We start from the raw sequence: 13115 nt of genomic DNA, 5'->3' as shown, positions 1-13115 counted from the left end.
TACATGTATCACCTTACCTACTTCCTCATGAATTGGTGAGTTAAATTAAATCTTTGACATGTGTTTATATTTGTATCACAGTCATGATTTAAGCTTTTTTTTTTTTTTTTAAAGATACTCTTTTGGGGGGAGGGATAAATTAGGAGGTTGGGATTAACATACACACTACTATATATAAAATAGATAACCAACAAGGACCTACTGTATAGCACAAGGAACTATACTCAATATTTTGTAATAACCTATAAGGGAAAAGAATCTGAAAAAGAATAGATACATATGTATATATATGTATAAGTGAATCAATGTGCTGTACACCTGGAACTAACACGATATTGTAAATCAACTATACTTCAATTAAAAAAAAAGATACTCTTAACTTGCTCATAGCAAGTATATCTTAAGCATAGCAGGCACTTGTAGTCTTGATGTTCTCCAAAGACAATCATCCTTTCTTTCAGCCTATGCAAAAAGAATTGACCACGGCTTGGAGGCCTACCCCACTTTTCTTCCTTGTGGGAATAAACAGACCAGGAAATAGGAGGCTCAATGAGGGTTGACTGAATGCATAGCCCCATTGTAAATGCAGAGGTACAGTAACAAAATTTTAAGCTTTTAAAGTTCAAATTTTGATGATTAATGCACCCCTTACTTCCAAAAGCTTGGCTGGATAAGCGTTTCTGGGAGCAAGAACGGTAAATTGTGAAAAGGTGGCTTGCAGGCTGTGAGAGTCTGATAGATCCCGCAGCTGCAATTACTGTTTCTAATCACTTACAAGTTAGTGGGTACTTAAGAGTTTAATAACAAACACTGAGCGCCTACTTCCCAGCCCTGCGGAAGTTGTCCCAAATATTGTAGGAAATACCACCCCCACCCAAAAAACCCCCAAACAAAACCCAACCACGTTTCCACCTTCAAAAAACTTAGGACTTAGCATCTGGAAGGAATCGCTGGGATGCCATGGTTTCCAGGTCGCTCAGAGGGGAACCAGAGGCTCAGCGAATCAGGAATCGCGCATCCAATGGCGCTTCCCCTACTCCCCACGTGCTTTCTGGCTCCATCGTTCACACTCGCGCTTCTCCATTAACCCGTGTTCCGTCCTCGCACGCCGTACAGGCCACACCTAACGCTGGCTCAGAAGGGCCACCAAGGGCTCAGTAAACCTGGGCAAGAACTCCTCCCCGAGTCAAAAAGCCTAGCCGCGCGGCTTGGACCTTGCGGCAGCCCGTAGCCCTCATCCTTTCTCTTCCGGACCTCAGTTTGGATGGATCCCTTTATTTTAGCGAGGGGACCTTGCGACTAAGAGCCGTCTTTCTCTGGGAACTGTCCGTCTTTAAGACCCTCTCTCCCAGAGGGATCCCGGCCGCTGAGTCCCAGCAAACCACCTCACGCACCCTTCTCCGCTGCCGGGAGCGGCGCGACCGGAACTGCGCAAACGCGGCGCCGCTGACCACGCGGGGTTCACTTCCGGGGGTCGTGCCGCCAAGCTCTCCAGGTTGGGTTCTGTCTCTTGTGTCCGCTCGGAGGCCGCCTCCCTCCGAGCGGCCCGGCAGGACCGAGCCGAGCCGCGGGGCCCCCTCCGGCCCGGCCATGAGTGCGGCCGCATGATGCGTCCCTGCCTCGGCCGCTGCAGTCGCCGCCGCCGCCGCCGCAGGCCGGGAGGAGCCGCAGCGCCGGGCGACCCCGCCCGGGCCTCGGGTGAGTGCGGCGGGCCGGGGCGGGCTGCTCGCGCCCGGGTCTCCCGGCCACTCCAGGCCCCCGTCCGCCAGCCCCGGGCCCCCTGCTCCCTTTCCTCCACCCCACCCCGCACCTACGACCTTCCCGAGTTCCTCGGGGGCACCTCTGTGCCAGCTCTTGACTTCTCTTCCAGGTGTCTCCTTGTCACTCCTTAGTGCATCTTTCGGGGTAGGGCCCGAATTGCAGCCCCAGCTTTTTGCCTGACCTTGGGTGTGACACTCAGGTCTCCGAGCCACGGTTTTCTCCTTTAATAATTAATAACGGGGTTGTCGTTGGAGTCAGAAGAGTGGCAGTAAACCCTGTGTAAGCTGTAAGGAGTAGTTTATAGGCATGCATTACAGTGGGCTTCCTCTAACGTCGCCCATGGCTTCTCGAATGAATGCTCCTGTTCTTCCCTCCTTTGTAAGTTTTAATTTTTCTTTTTTATTCTTTGCCCACCTTCTTCCTTATCTTCCCTTCCCCTGCCAATGATCTTTGGGGTATTGCCTGCCAGGGCACCTGGGACAGTCAGGTCAGCCTTCAGGGCAATGTTTGCATCTTTTCTTGCTGTCGCCAAGGCTCATCTCTCCTGAGGAGTCATTGCTGCTGAAACTAAGTCTCTTTTCGCTGTTGGATGGACACACTTTATTGGCTTATGGGTAACCAGTTTTTTTTGGGGGGGGGGGGTGTAAGAACTGTTGATGTAGATGCTTTGTAGCTTCTTTTACTGACCAGGTGGTGTAAAGGGCTGTCCAATCAATGCTACAATGTTTAATGTTTGCAGTCTGCTTAGTGTTTGTACTTACTGCACATAGATTTATCTGTTTTACTACTGCTGTCTCAAATGGTCTAGAAATCTGGGCCAATGTTTATTTCTTCTTAGACTCTTCACCTCAAAGATGATGGATTTAATCTGTTGATACTTTCACAAATTTTATTTGCTTAAAGTCACCTTTTTAAAAGTCAGATTTAATCTTTTTGATACTGTCTTAACAACGTTTACTTATCTGAAGTCACCTTTTTAAAAGTCACCTTGGGGACTTACCTGGTGGCTCAGTGGTTAAGAATCCGCCTGCCAAGGCAGGGGACACGGGTTGGAACCCTGGTCCGGGAAGATCCCACATGCCACGGGGCAACTAAGCCCGAGCGCCACAACTACTGAGCCTGCGCTCCAGAGCCCACAAGCCACACCTACTGAGCCTGCATGCCACAACTACTGAAGCCCGCACGCCGAGAGCCCGTGCTCCGCAACAAGAGAAGCCACCGCAATGAGAAGCCCGCGCACCACAACGAAGTGTAGCCCCCGCTCGCCGCAACTAGAGAAAGCCCGCGCCTTAAATTTGATTCTTAGGAAGTCAGAATACTTTTTTTTTTTTAACATTTATTTATTTTGGCTGCGCTGGGTCTTAGTTGCGGCATGCAGGATCTTCATTGCAGCATGCAAACTTAGTTGCAGCATGCGAACTCTTAGTTGTGGCCTGCGAACTCTTAGTTGCGGCATGTGGGATCTAGTTCCCTGACCAGGGATCAAACCCGAGCCCCTTGCACTGGGGGTGCGGAGTCTTAGCCATTGGACCACCAGGGAAGCCCCAGAATACTTGATTAAAGAGAAAGGCTCTTGGGATATTTGAAAAACGGAATGGAACAGACATCTTAAATTGCATCTCTTGAAGATTCTGGTAAATAGAAGGGTCGAGTGACTGACATTATTTGGATTGTGTGCTTTCAGGAGTGAGGCTGGTAGGTGGGCTTTTAAGTTGTGAGGTGGAGGCGTATGAGACTATTTGATAGTAATTTCCTAAAGAATTCATAAATCAACAGTTGGAAATCTTTATGCACACATCTCACGTCAAAGCAAAGTGGGTAGAGATGTATACAGAAGTTTGGTTTTTTTTACCAATGACTCAGAGTCTGCCTCGATTACAGTGAGTGAATTGGGAATTTTCAGCCTTGCTAATCAATGCACTATGAAAGCAGAAATCCTCTTCTAGAAAGGACAAATATTAGCATGAACAGAATGACTCTCTCAGCGAGAGAGAGAAAGTACTGAAAGGAGCTTTATATAAGAACAGTCTTGAGCCAGTCAGAAGTCTGGACATGCTTTTACATTCTTACTGAAACTGCTACCTGCAAGGCGTGGACCCTTTGGTGACATAAATCACATAATCTTTGTTAATTTGAGGAAATGGAACGAGCAGTAAGTTCACTTATGAAATGAATGCTTGGGATGAATTGAGAAGTAGTTTTCCTGATGATTCCACAATTTCCCTGCTCCAATCCATGCTGAGCAGCTGTACAAGATAGTTTTCTGAAAGCAGCTTTTTAGGGGTATGTTTCTTAAAGGTAATGTTTTAATTATAGAAGTAATACATGCTTGTTTTGTTAAAAAAAAAAAAAGTTCGAACACTAGAGCAGAGCATAAAGTATAGACTTTATATATAACACTTTATATATAACACATAAAGTATAAACACTCACTCTTGCTCCCTTTTGTCCCCAAAGCCAGTTTGCAGGGTCAGGTTAAAAACTTGTGTGTGGGGCTTCCCTGGTGGCGCAGTGGTTGAGAATCTGCCTGCCAATGCAGGGCACACGGGTTCGAGCCCTGGTCTGGGAAGATCCCACATGCCGCAGAGCGACTAGGCCCGTGAGCCACAATTACTGAGCCTGCGCGTCTGGAGCCTGTGCTCCGCAACAAGAGAGGCCGCGATAGTGAGAGGCCCGCGCACCGCGATGAAGAGTGGCCCCCACTTGCCGCAACTAGAGGAAGCCCTCGCACAGAAACGAAGACCCAACACAGCCATAAATAAATAAATAAACAAATAAAAAAAAAATTAAAAAAAAAAAAAAAAAAAAAAAAAAACTTGTGTGTGACCCTTCAGCTGTGGCACCTGAGAAGAGTTTGGGCCACCTGCAGAGTTGGTCAACTACAAAGTTGAGAGGGAACAGTCCACACAAGACCACCGTCACTTCTGACACCAGCTGCAAGTCTGGGGGGTCCCCAAGCCACCCTCAGGTTCGATTACTAGCTAGAAGGCCTCACAGAACTCACTGAAAGCTGCTGTGCTCAGAGTTATGGTTTATTAAACTCAGCCAAGTGAAGCGGCTCATAGGACAGAATCTGGGGCCGTACCAAACATGGAGCTTCCATTGCCCTCTCCCCAAGGAGCTGGAACGTGGTACGTAACTGGCGTTGACACGAGACACTGTGCACTGGGTATTGCCAACCAGGGATGCTCACCTGAGCCTTGGTGTTTGGAGTCTTTATTGGGCTTCTATGACATGGGCATAAATGATTGATTGATTGACCGCCCACAGGGTTGATCTCAGTTTCCAGGTCAACTAATACTGCGTGACCCAGAGCCCCACCCTAAATCATGTTGGTCTTTCTGGTGTGGCCAGTCCCCACCCTAAATCAGATTGTCAGCCAACGAAGCCCAGACCTTCTTTTGAGCATGGTTAAATTCTTTATTACACAGCATCCTTCCTTCATTCATGGTACCTTCTTTAAAAATACACTTTTTAAAAAAAGATGCAGACTCACAGCTATAGGAGAACAAACTAGTGGTTACCAGTGGGGAGAGGGAAGGGGAGGGGCAAGATAGGGGTGGGGGATTAAGAGGTACAAACCATCATTAATAAATATGCTACAAGAATATACTGTAAAACTCAGGGAATATAGCCAATTTTTTTTTTTTTAGTATTTATTTGCTTGGTTGCGCTGGGTCTCAGTTGCAGCAGGCGGGTTCCTTAGTTGCAGCTCGTTGGCTCTTTAGTTGCAGCATGTGGGCTCCTTAGTTGTGGTAGGCAGGCTCCTTAGTTGTGGCTGCAGGGCTCCTTAGTTGCAGCATAAATGGAATATAACCTTTAAAAATTGTGAATGTCGTACACCTGAAACTTATATATTGTAAATCAATTATACCTCACTTAAAATTATATATATGTGTGTATATATATTATATATATACACACACTTTTTTTGCTTTACCATTGACAAAGGACTCTCCCTTATAGATCATGGAGCAGAGGCTGCTGGGAGAGTTCTCTCAACTTTGACTCCATTCCAGCTGAGATATCTCTGAATGCCCATCAGTCCTTTTCTTCCCCTTGCCTCTGAGGAGGAGAAAACGCCTCCTTTCCAGTTTAACATGTGTCCGTACTTTGGTCTGCCTGTTAGGGGACGGCATTTAGTCACATACTCTCACTTGCCTCTGATTTCTTTTCTCTTTCACTCACTTCTTTGCCTCTATCTACAGATGTATTCTTGTCTTGCTTACTACTTCATTCTATTCTTGAAAAACCTCTAGTAGAATTTTAATAATTGTCTAATAAATCCAGACTCTTCATGGGGCCAAGATAATGCCTTACATTGGTACAGCACCTCATAGTTTTGAAAACACTTATTCTGCAGTGGTTTGTACATAGTGGGTGCGTGGTAAATAGGCAGAGAGTGAGAGTCTTCTAATTGGAGGAAACAGCGAGAGCAGAAGCTCAGAGGTGTGAACAGGCCCGGCACGGGAACCAGGATGAACGCTGCGTGGAAGAGCCTGGAAGGGCAGGGGGGCCAGATTCAGTGGCGCCTTGAATGCCGTGGTCCCAAGGTTTGGCGCCTCTGTTGGTTAGGGTTCTACAGAGGTACAGCCAGAGGTGAGGGTGCCTAAGCTTGGGTTGTGGGAAAGGTGGGAAGGGAAGGGTCACAGCTGTAAGCAGGAAGCAGCGGCAGCACGTAGGAATGAGGGAAGAGGAGGCCTTGTGTCCAGGGGTTAAAAGGTGCTCAGTAAATACTGGCTGTGTGAGGAGTGTTATCAGTAAATGGAAGGAGAGGCCGGCTCTGTGTTAAACTGGTGGTTTGGGTCATTCTGGGACAGGGCGCAGTGCGTTTGCAGACCCAGTAATAAGCAGGGGCAGGCAGGGTAGAGAAGCGTGCAGTTTCTCTTGAGACAGGCTCTTACAGTATTTCTGGTCGGAGCGTTCTGAATTCTTAGCGGTCCGTAGTTCCCAGATTCAGTGTCCTCGTTACGGAACGCGTTCTCTGAAACCAGGTGCTCAGGGAGGTGGCGTGTTGTCATGGAAGAGCGTGGGCTTTGGAGTCGGAACAGCCCCGACTCCATGCTTTGCTGGCCGTGAGCTTGGGCAGGGTACTGCCGCTCGAAGGCGCAATTTCCTCATCCCTCAGCGAGCACCTCGTTTTTAGGGTAGTGGCAGAGTTCACCGTCATGATGTGTACAAAGGTCCTGACACATGGCAGATGTTCAGTAACTGGCCTGTCCTTTCACATTCCAGTATCTTACATTGTTGTTAACTTGCATCTGAGAGCTAGGTTCACTGTGAGCGGGTCAGATGTGCCTCGTGTTGCAGGTTTGGGCAAGTCTGATGTTATAAAAGTTCATTTCCTATTAAACAAAGAAACCCCATTTAGGAAGATAAGGAAAGAGGCGGGGATTCACCAGCTTGGTTCAGGCTCAGGTCTTCCCTGGGACGGGACACTTGAAGGGTTTGGGGACTCTGGGGTTCTTTTTGTCTCTGGCTTTGGAATTCTTGAGGGTTGAGTTACCATGTTGGGGTTTTTAAAAATAGCTCCTCCATTTGACTTTCAGGCTGTGGCTCTGGTATGGGGATAAATGTGGAAGCTTTGGCATTTGTGTACATTTGTGCCTTTGAGGTTGCCTCGTGCAGCCTGTGTGCTCCAAGTGACACACCCAGAAAAAGCCCTGCCAGTGTGGGTCTCTCTCCTTCCTCCCATTCTCCCTCTCCCCCCTTAACCCGTCCACGTTTCTCCCCCTCAGCTCCCCGGACTGTCTGACCCCATCCCATCCCACCCCACCCCAGGCCTCCCACTTTGACCCTCTTTCTTACTCCTTTCGGGTTCCTGTGGGGTTTGTTTTTGCTTTTCCTTCTCTCACTCAACAAGTGTTTGTGGAGTTCGGGGTGTGCTGGGGATATTACGAGAACATTCTGTTGCGGTGATGACAGAGGAACAGAGACAGCCCGGGTGGGAGGGGAGGTAAGAGGTGAGGTCCACAGGCCCCGGGCCGGGTAGGGCTGTGTAGCCTTTGGGTTTTATTCTAACCACAGAGGCAGCAATTGGCTGGTTTTAATAGGTAAGGGAGTGGCAGGATCCGACTTATATCTGTAAAAACTGGCCCTGGGTGCGATGGTCCAGCCACCGCAGAGGGTCTTCCAGGTCCCGACGGAGAGGGGCAAGGGACTGAATAGCACCGCGAGTATGGGGTCAGAAGGACCAAGATGACTGATGGTTGCAAGGCACTTTATTTAGAATCTACTGAATCTAATGTAGACAGAAGAGGAGCTCATTATTAGACAATGAACTTAGAGAATTGCTTATCATCTCAGTTCAGTCACCGCCACAGACGTCAACAAGTTTACAACAACTATCCTTGAACATTATCTTCCCTTAACCAGGCTCACACACAGCCCCCAGCCATAGGGAACAACCAGGACTCTCATTTCCCTGAGGTCTCCTGGCTTGAGATAGCTTTGCTAATCTCTTTTACATTCCTCAGGCCTGGGAAAAAGAGTGCATTCCCAGTCAAGGGTAAGGGCTTTGCTTTCTGTGAGAGACATACTGTCTCCTCCAGGAGTTACCTCCGGCTAAGACTGCATGCGTCCCACAGCTCCCCCTTTTTTCTTTTGTAAAGCATGTTGTTGTAAACGCAAACCATGGAGCTCAGTACTGAGACGAACATATCTTTGCAGAACAAATTTTACAAAGCATGGGATAATTGCCAACATAAGAAATCACATAGATAACGTCCAGAATCAGAAGGTTGTAAATTCTTAATAATTATAGAATGATTAAAAGGATCTGTAGGGTTAACTCGGGTAAAACGTTCCTGAATGTTAATTAATTGATGATCTTTATACCAATGCACAAATGTAGATAAATCTTCTTGTTTTACTATCTGCCTACAATATAAAGTAAGAGAAGAACCAGTAAAGTGATATATACCTCTATTATTAGTTGCATATTGTGATTCTACCTTTCCACTGTATAGCACAGTATGTTCAAAAGCTATAGCTTTAATACAGCCTGATTCCAAATTTGGCGGACTTAAACATACAGGAAAATAATTAAACCAATTGGAATAATTCACAGACATATTTGCCATCTTAATATTTCCAATAAAATCTCCAAAAACAGTATCATTATAAAATACAGGGAATTCAGCATCAATCCAGGAAACAGGTGTAGCAAAGGGGGGTCAGGAACATAAGCCCAGTATAAATCATCAGCTTGAACAGAAGAGGTAGAAAGAACAGCCAACATAGCCAAAAACATTGTCATAGGGGTAAAAGGAGTCCTTTGAGCAGTCACTAATTCCTGAGCTTGAGCCACCAATTTCTTCAATTGACCCCAAGTCGGAGGATCACTTTGTCGAGTCCTTCGTGCTGGACGCCTCCTTTTCTGACCTCTTCTCTTAGAATCCCTCCCTGGAGCAGTCTTCGCATTCAGCGAGAAGCGCCGCATCCTCCGAATCAGCTGCGGGGTCTTTCTTGTCATCTGTCTGTTTAACAAGATGTTCAGGAAGCCACCGAGGGGAGTCAGCACTTCTAGGAAAAACACAAACATGACCTCGACCCCAGATTAAAACTGGATCAGGTCCATTCCATGTATTTGTCAGAGGGTCCTTCCACAGCACCCGTGCCAAAGCTCCTTGAGCTGCGGAAGTGGCCGTCAGACGTTCAAAAGCTGTGTTACCTGCTCGATCAACTGTCAAGAAATTTAAAGTAAACAAGGCATGATTCAATAAGGCGTGGGGTGTCTTAGCATATTCCCCCTTTTATTTTTAGAAGTGTAAGTTTTAAGGTAAGATGGGCACGTTCGACAATACCTTGTCCTTGAGGATTATAAGGAATACCAGTAAGGTGAGTGATGTGAAAAGTAGCACAGAAAGAAGCAAAAGAGGTACCAGTGTATCCAGGGGCATTATCTGTTTTAAGTATTTGGGGAATTCCCATGAAGGCGAAACAATGAAATAAGTGGGTAATAACGTGCTTTGTGGCTTCTCCAGTCTGGGCAGTAGCACAAAGGAAGCCAGAATAAGTGTCAATAGATACATGAACAAACTGAAGCTTTCCAAAGGAAGAAACATGAGTAACATCCATTTGCCATATATGAGCAGGGCGAAAACCGCGAGGATTGACTCCGAAATGAGGAACTGGGAGATGTGGAGCACTTTGGGAACATCGTTTAACAATTTGTCTAGCGGCCTCTCGAGAAATAGCAAATTGTTTTTGTAACATGGCTGAAGATTGATGTAAAGAATGAGAATTTTGAGCGTGTTGCACAGCAGCAGGCTGGGTCACAACACCTGCTAAAGATTTAGTGAGAGAATCTGCCAAAGTGTTACCAAAAGTCAGTGGTCCAGGCAGGGAAGAATGTGCTCTAATATGAAGCACTGCTAGAAGGTAGGGTCAGAACGGTTTTGGTGGGTGGAGGGGTTTCTGCTTTGACCCTACCGTGGAGTTGCTGAGTAACGGATTGGAGACACCCAGTAATGCATTATTCGTTTGGCAGTTTCCTACGTGCATCTTTTCTGACTACATGGAACTGAGATCCTGTGAGATTATTTAGAGAGCATGTAGCTAAAGAGGACAACCCAGGACCCAGCCCAGGCACCACCACATTTCGATGTCTGTGGAGGAGAAGGACCTGGCAGGAGGCTGAAGAGTGGCTGGCGGGATGGGAAAAGCCCAGTGTCATCCCCTCCCCACCCCCGTGAGCTTGGCTTTCCTCTCCCAGAGCCTTGGCTCCTTGTGTGTTTCTCAGTTTGCCCTGTTTTGTTTTAGTATGAAAGACCTTTCTGGAAAGGTTACGTAAGTTTACTGTTCACAGTATGGACAGTGTGCCAGAATACTATTGAGACTTGGCTCTTGTTCACTTACTATTCCATTGGTTTTTTCCCGTAAAGGTTAATATTCTGTTCTGCAGATTCAGTAATTTGAGAAGAAAATACTGGTTCATATGGCATACATTACTGGTCTGGTTTGAAAGCACAAACTAAATCTTTCATGATTGCAAATTGATGGAAAGAACATACAAGAACATAATTGCAGTGGCAGTGAATGCACTGGAGCCAAGGCCCTGGGGTAGGCTGTCTGAGTGCTCCATTCTTTTACCAAGTTCAGGGAGGCGTCTCCCTCTCTGTGAGTCTCCCCGACCTAACTCAGGCCCCGTCCTAGCGCACGGATCACCCCGGGTGCGGACGTGCATGGGACGGAAGTGCTGTCCTTCTCCCTTCTGCTCTATGGAGCGGCCCGTTTGCGGGGCCACTTGTGAGATCTCACTGTTATCCTGGATGACACCTCCTCTGAGTTCTTAAAATTCCCCCTTGCAGCCTTATTTTTTGGTCATAATTATTTATCTTAACACCATACTAAGTTGAGAAAATATCAAGAAATTGAAAGAATGAAATTTAGACTAAATGATGGAAAATGTACAAGGGAGAATCATTGAAGAGGATAACACACACACACACACACACACACACACACACACACACACACACACACACACACACACACACACACACACACACACACACACACACACACACACACACACACACACACACACACACACACACACACACACACACACACACACACACACACCCCTGCCGACCACCTCAGGCCGACCTGGCTCCCTTGTACATCCTCCAGGCCTGCTTCTCAGTCTCATCAGGACCTCCAGTTCCTTGCAGTTTTCTGTCACCTGGCTTCTCAGGCTGCTCCCCTTCGTCCTGCCCTCCATGGCGAATCCCCAACCCCCTGTAGGGTTTTGGGTGCTAGGCTGGGCTTGTGGATGAAAGGCCTGGCTGTTGTGGTGTTTACTGGGAACCGGGGTTTGCAGCGCTGTCGGGCCCACAGTGCTGAGTTTCAGCTCTCTCTTGCCACCTCCCCGACCCCCCTTCCTTTTTCCAGTCTCAGTCGCCGTCCTCAGCTTTTCCCAACTTCCAGCACCCACAGCCCACCTCCTTCCTGCTCAGAACGGCATGTGGGGTGGGACCTGCTTTAGCTGCGCTTTGCCCATCTTCGCTGTACCCTCTCCCCCACCCTCCCCCGCCTAGGGAAGAAGGGTCCCTCTGCTCTGTCAGCCGTCAGCCCCTGCGTCTGCAAACTGGGACCCTTATTCTCTAAAAACAGAAAAAGTGAGCCTATGTTGCTTTTGTAGTTGCAGGAAAAGCTCAAGTAAGCATAAAATGAGAAAGAAAAAAGCAACCATGCCAGGACCTCTTGGTTTATAGTTTCTTAATCTGATTGTTTAGTTGGCTTAGCTAGGCATACAGTCTTCAGTCTCTTTTCGTTACATCACTTTGGGGCTGTCCTAGGCTTTTTAAAAGTGTGGCCTGTTCAAACCGAGAAGCAGCGTGGTGGGACTTGTGTGGAGGTCCGGGGTGGCTCATCTGTAAAATAGGGAGACCAAGTCCTTCTTTAGGTTCATCATAGCTTTTCTTTTTTTAAAAAAATTTGTTTTCTTTCATTTATTTTTATGTTTGGCTACGTTGGGTCTTCATTGCTTTCATTGCGCACGGGCTTAGTCGCTCCGCAGCATGTGGGATCTTCCCAGACCAGGGCTCGAACCCATGTTCCCTGCATTGGCAGGCGGATTCTTAACCACTGCGCCACCAGGGAAGCCCCTTTGATTTCTTTCCTTCTACTAACTTTGGGTTTTGTTTGTTCTTTCTTCTCTAGTTGCTTTAGGTGTAAGTTTAAGTTGTTTGAGATTTTTCTTGTTTCCTGAGGTAAAACTGTATTGCTATAACCTTCCCTCTTAGAACTGCTTTTGCTGTGTCCCACAGGTTCTGGATCATCTTGTTTTTGTTGTCATTTATCTCTAGCTATTTTTTGAATTCCTCTTTGATATCGTCAGTGATCCATTGGTTGTTTAGTAACATATTGTTTAGGCTTCGTGTGTTTGTGTTTTTTACAGGTTTTTTTTCCCGAATTGATTTCTTTCTTTCTTTCTTTTTAAAAAATATTTATTGGGACTTCCCTGGTGGCACAGGGGTTAAGAATCCGCCTGCCAATGCAGGGGACACAGGTTCAAGCCCTGGTCCGGGAAGATCCCACATGCCGTGGAGCAGCTAAGCCCGTGCGCCACAACTACTGAGCCTGCGCTCTAGAGCCCGCGAACCACAACTACTGGGCCCATGTGCCACAACTACTGAAGCCCGCACACCTAGAGCCCGTGCTCCACAACAAAGAGAAGCCACCGCAGTGAGAAGCCCGTGCACTGCAATGAAGAGTAGCCCCCTCTCGCTGCAACTAGAGAAAGCCCAAGCGCAGCAACGAAGACCCGACACAGCCAAAAATAAACAAATAAATATTTGTTTATTTATTTATAAATATTTGTTTATTTATTAGGTTGCATCGGGTCC

The 13115-nt window shown here is 47.1% G+C and overlaps 1 protein-coding gene across 2 annotated transcripts in view; it reads left to right on the top strand.

Moving 5' to 3' along the window:
- Positions 1-1480: 1480 nt before the first annotated feature.
- Positions 1481-13115, top strand: part of ZDHHC7 (zinc finger DHHC-type palmitoyltransferase 7) — a 32830-nt gene continuing 21195 nt past the window's right edge. The window contains exon 1 of one of the 2 annotated variants that reach the window (XM_036833680.1): positions 1481-1698. The gene's annotated coding sequence lies outside the window, so the exon portion shown is untranslated. The remainder of the gene's footprint in view (positions 1699-13115) is intronic. The other variant, XM_036833679.1, reaches the window with a different exon arrangement.

This window comes from Balaenoptera musculus, chromosome 19 (assembly GCF_009873245.2).
Source record: "Balaenoptera musculus isolate JJ_BM4_2016_0621 chromosome 19, mBalMus1.pri.v3, whole genome shotgun sequence".
NCBI classification, from domain to species: Eukaryota; Metazoa; Chordata; class Mammalia; order Artiodactyla; family Balaenopteridae; genus Balaenoptera; species Balaenoptera musculus.
The sequence above is the reverse complement of the archived record's forward strand: the minus strand, read 5'-3'. Positions and strand labels throughout refer to the sequence as shown.